A 5939-nucleotide genomic window follows, 5' to 3' on the forward strand; every position below is an offset into this window, starting at 1 on the left:
AATGATGCTTATAGTCCAACTCCAAAAATCCCCCATATTCTTTGAGATCCAACACTTTAAAAGTCCAAAGTCTCTTCTGAGACTCAAGATTTTACTTAATTGTAAACATAAACTGTCAAACAAAAACCTCACAAGTTACATACTTCGGATATATAATAATACAGAATATATGTTACCATTCCAAATGGGAAGAATTAGGACGTAGTGAAGAAATAATGGGCCAAAGCAAGATTGAAACCGAGCAGACCAAACACTAAATCCTATAGCTCCATATTTGGGACTTAATTTTGAAGAGCTTTAGGTAACTCCAACCCTCCAGCATCACCGCCTGCAACATACATCTCTCTCTTGAGCTCTTGACAGATATCTCATGGTTCTGCCATCTTTTATGTCCTAGGGTCTCCAGTACAACCCCGACTTCACTTACACTGCTTTATGCAACGGCATCTCTGCCTCTTGAAGACTCCAGGACTTAACACAGACTCCCCTTTGCCTAGCTTTAGTGGCTCTGAAATCATGGAGGAAGAATCCATGAATCCTTCACTTCTGCATCTTTCATGACAGCTTGGGAGGAATCTTGCCTTTCTTGAATCACATTAGCAGAACTGGTTTTACTCAATTGCTTTTTAGAAGCAGATGCTTGAGCCCACTGTTTCTCAACTTTCTTAATGCTGTGCCCCTTTAATACAGTTTGTCATGTTGTGCTAATCCCCAACTATGAAATTATTTTGTTGCTACTTCATAAGTATAATTGTGCTACTGTTATCAACTGTAATATAGTATGTAAACCCCATGGAAGGTAGTTTGACTCTCAAAGGAGTTACAACCCACAGGTTGAGATCTGCCTTAGGCTCCCTTTCACAAATTAGAAGCTTGGCTAAGTGGGCTCTTGACCTGAGAGCACCTTTCTCTATATGGACCTGTAGAGCAGATGGCACTCCATAAAGGTTCTAATCTTTTTAGACACATGTAGCAGGAACATCAGGGCTGCCTCTACAAACACAGGACCGTGCAACTGCAAAAGCATCTCCTGCAGGAGGACCTTATTAAGAACTGCCTGTGACACCAATATTCCTGCAGAAGGACCTAATTGAGGACTGCCTAAGAAACCAAAGATTGCTAGTGCAAATAATGCCAGCCAATCAGGAACTGGTGTTTAGAAGAGATGCTTTCTTGGGACCAATGCGGGCACAGGTGGAGGGTATTAAAGGAGCTTGCAGCAGTGCTCAGACGAGTTTGCTGCAGCATGCTCCTGCTCCTGCTCCTGCACTCTCTGTCGTTGACTGCACCAACTTGCCCCCAAAGCCCAAGAGCAGGTAGGGTCTGGTAGAGAGCTGTCCAGGACACAGGCAACAGGCATGTGCTTTGCCTGCAAGATTAAGTTTCTGGTGCTCTTTTTATTTTCAAGATGTATTTTCTTATTTGAGTGCTGCTTCCTCTTCATTGTAGACCTGTCTGTCAGTCATTCATAGTAACCATGCCTCAGGTTCAATAGTATGCCACCTGAAAATTGCATCCACCAAGGAAATTGCCCATTACTTTTTAATTTACCCTAAGTCCTTAGGAGAAGGACAAAGAGCCGCTAGATTCTTCGCCAAAACAATCATAAAAGTGGCCTCTGGCAAGTTTTTAAAATAATTTGCTCCCTCTGAAACCTTTTGATAAGCCTCTAAAGTCAGCACTGCTCTAAGAACTTACTGTCCTTCAGGTTCCCACTAAAATGTCTATTGAAACTCTACAGTTTACAGCATTCAACTTCCTTTCTCATCCAAAGGTCCAAAGTCTTCCACATTCCTTTAAAAACCTACATGGACAGGTTCTTCACAACAGCAGCCCACTCTCTGGTACCCACTTCTATATTTGTTACTTTTGTTGTGATAAAACGCTATGGCCAAGACAACGTACAGAAGAGATGGTGTTTTGTTGGTCTTTGTCCTTTTGGTCTTGATGGTCTTGATTGGCTTCTTGTTCCACAGATGTGGAGCCCATATGGTGAGGATAGTATGATTTGGGGGACAAGAAGCTGGAAATTCACATCTTTAATTGCAAGCACAAGGCAGAGACAGCAAATTGGATGTGGTGAGTTTTGGATCTGAAATCCTGTTCCCAGTGAAATACTTTCTCCATCAAGGCTGCACCTCTGAAACCTTCCCAAACAGTGCTATCAACTGGGAAACCAGTGTGCAAATACAGGAGGACATGGAGGAATGTTTTCATTTAAATTCCTATGCCTTAATAGAGCAGTTATAACAATTGATCATGTGGGATTTTAAAATGCAAGTTTCTGTAATGCTGGGTACTAAACTTAGGGATAATACTGTAGCATTCAGCCATATTGGTGGTCCATGGAGGGTTGGAATTTTTGTTTGTTTAGTTTTGCTTGAATTTAAAAAAAAAAATTCTAGTTTAAACTTTTAAAAGCATTTGAGTCTAGGAAGCCAAGACAATAATATCAGCTTCATTTGCAGTTCAGAGGTAGGTTACCCTCCTAAATTCCTCAAGTTATCTTAAAGCACTAAGGCTGTCAGAAAATAACACTCTTTACTAACTGGAAGCCCAGGGATCCTATAAGAGAATAACAGGGCAGTAGCCAGTCATTTAATTCCAGTGGGTGCTAATCAATACTGGGTGAAATGAGGCATTCTAGTTCAAGTCTCCATAGTGTAATCACTGCTTAAACAACAGCATTTTTGTTTTTCCTGTTGTGCTTTGGATCAAAGCAATGGCTTTATGAAAGTGTAGCACACACTCTCCCACTACGTTTTATACAACACAGCCAAAGAGCAGATCCTGACCGAATCTAAGGAAATAGCTATACCAATGAATTATTAGAATGTTTATCGTTAGTCTTAAAACATGAGGCATCACCATCAGTTTGGGAGGAAAATAAGTTATGCTGCTTTACGGTTGAGGATATTCAAACAATGATTGCGGTTGTGAGGTAGAAATAGTTTTTATCCAGGAAAATAAGCACTGGACTAACATGATCCCAGAGTGGGATTAGAGGCCTCTCCTCACCACTTCATAGAGGAAAACATGAACTCAGTGAAGACAACCATGTTTCCTGAATGGTCTGTTTGGCTGAGCTCAGACTGAAGGCAGGCACGGAACCTGCATGAACAAGGAGTCGAACGCTTGCAGAGTTCCAAATGGGAGAGAGTTAGGCCATACAGGTCTCCAGGCCTGTTGTAAGCATAGATAGGTATCCAAGACTGAAAATCTCTGGGCTTAAAAAAAAAGAAAAGAAAATCTCTGGGCTTTAGAACAGTCTTGGAAAATGCCACCTAGTTCGGTATCTGCTTAAAACAGATTCAGATATTGTCCTATGAGTTTTTAATTGTCAATTTGATGCAAGTGACACAGCTAAGAAGAGAGAACCTTAGTTGAATTGCCTATATTGTATTTGTCTGTGGCTATGTTTTCAAGAAAGTGCCTTGATTATTGGTTGGTAAGCCTACTGTGAGCAATGCCATTCCTGGGCAGGTGGTCCTAAGCTGTATGAGAGAGTTCTCTGATCTGAGCTGTGAGCAGGCACCAGTGAAAGTGCTGCTTTATGGGTATCACCTCTAGCCTCCCTTGAGTCCCTCCTTAACATCCCTCAAACGTGGACTAGGTTAAAATTAAACTCTTTCTGCCAGAAGTTCTGTTCATGGTGTTTCTCACAGCAACACAAACCAAACTACAATGGGCATCGATGGATGTGCATATGGAAAACACATGAACATACAATGAACCCATCAGTCATTTATATCTGAAACCGCATGACCATTCTTGTCATATTGTCTTGCCTCACCTTCTTTACTGTGGAAAGCCCCTTTCTATATTTTATCAAAAAAAGGGGGGATACATTAAAATAGAAAACACATGTTTATTTCAACTAAATCCAAAGAGCTTCCTTGTAAAAATATTTGGTGTCCAAGTGCAATGTTAATTATCACACACACAAAAGAAGATAGGTGAAGGTATCAACAAGTAGGAGTACAGGATTTTATAAAGCCACTATGGTGGTTTGCATGAGGAAATATGAGCCTATAGGCTCATATGTTTTGTAGAACTCTTTGGGAAGGATTGGGAGATGTGGCCTTGTTGTAGGAAGTGTGTCACTGAGGCAGGCTTTGAAGTTGTAAAAGCTCATGCTATTCCCAGGTACCTCTCTCTGCCTGTAGTTGTGTCTTATGTGAGCTTGCTGCTACTGTCCCAGCATCACACCTACTCCACTGCTGACATGTTCCCCCTGCCATGAGGGGCATGAACCCCAAACCTCTGAAACTTCAAATAAACTTTCTTCTGTCAGTTGCCTTTATTAAGGTGTTTAATCGCAGTAATAGAAAAGCAGCTATGACAGGCCTGGCCATAACAGCTTTTGGAGGAATGTGGTAGACTTTGAGACTTTCTGCCAGGGAACAGTTTAATCACAGCTTAATGGAACCTTCTAGTAGGAACTTTGAAGACACCTGTGCTGATGGCAAGGTGGATTATGGAGGCTCACAAGAAACTTCAGAGGGAAACAATTGCTCCCTACAAGAATCATGACCAACACCAAAACAATCCAGGTGAGGTAAGAATGAAATTCAACCCAACAGTACATTGACAGTGCGACATCCCCCTTCAATGCTGTGATGACAATGAAGCCTTAGATTTTTGTCTCTAATAAACTTCTAAAAAATAAAACATAGTTTTGTATGAAAAAAATAAAAGAATGAAATGCAAGTCAGCACAGCTTAGGCGCTGCTTGTCAAAGTGTCTAGACTCTGGTGCCAAATAGTTTGCTTTCTTTTCTTTTCTTTACAAATTGAAGCAACAGCAAAACTTTGGAAAAACATTTCTGTGTGACAGTTATTACCACAAAGCTTTAGGAGCGACTTCATTGAAACTACTTTGCAAAGTTCATTTCTTTAGCAAAGCACCCGTGACCTTTATACAACAATGAGTTCTAATGACTGAAAAGCAGTGCTCAGGAGTCTCATCCTAGGGAGGAAGGGTTTGTACTAAGCATAACAACAAAGTACATGGAGCCTCTTTCTTGAGGATCAGTTCTGCTGACTAAGAAACAAGGCTCTGGATTCTGGAGGGTTTTAATGAGGGCTAGTGTTACAGAATAGCAAAGATTACTAGGCATTAACACCTTCTGCCTTCTGGTTGGAAACCAAGTGTCAGTTTCTTCTATTGAAGAAAAAGCCCTGCCTGTGTAACAACTCTGATTTCTCTACTGCTTATCTAAGCACTCATGTCCTCTGCAAACATTGTTAGCAACTGGGATAGAGCAGCGATTCGTGTGCTATTTTGTCAAAGCCTGTGGCTGCTTTGTGCTCCTTAGAAACTGTTAAGTTGAAAAGTGTTGATTTAATTTTCTTTGAAGAGAAGATTTCAAGAAAACCTAATGTTGATTCTGTTCTGTGGTTACTAGTAATCATGATTGTGCAGGTCTACAATGAAAAAGAGCAAGCAAAGAGATACAAAATGTACAGTTTGAAATGTAAAAGAACAACAGAAAATTAAATGCTTGAAGCAAGGCTTGTGCTGAAAAAAAAAAAATAAGGGGAGGTCTGATGTGAAATACAGTAAAGCAAAGGATCCCCACAGGGCAAGGTCCACCCAACTTAGCTTTTATTTGATAAGTAGGAGGACCTGGGAATTTTTCACTCATAAAAAGCAACATCAAAAGAAGGCTTAGTGGGTTGGGGATTTAGCTCAGTGGTAGAGCGCTTGCCTAGCAAGCACAAGGCCCTGGGTTCGGTCCCCAGCTCCGGGAAAAAAAAAAAAAAGGCTTATTCAGTGAAAGGGAATAGGCTTCACTCAAAAGCCCTAGCTTTAGAGGTATGAAAGATACAGACATAAAAATGTTGTAGAATCATCCTCTGTGAGGCCACTAAGAACAGGGACGTGGAAGAGAAATTACTTCATGAATTCCCTGACAGGCCAAACCTTGAAAGTGTGAA

This window comes from Rattus norvegicus, chromosome 6 (assembly GCF_021556685.1).
Source record: "Rattus norvegicus strain SHRSP/BbbUtx chromosome 6, alternate assembly SHRSP_T2T, whole genome shotgun sequence".
Classification (NCBI taxonomy): Eukaryota; Metazoa; Chordata; class Mammalia; order Rodentia; family Muridae; genus Rattus; species Rattus norvegicus.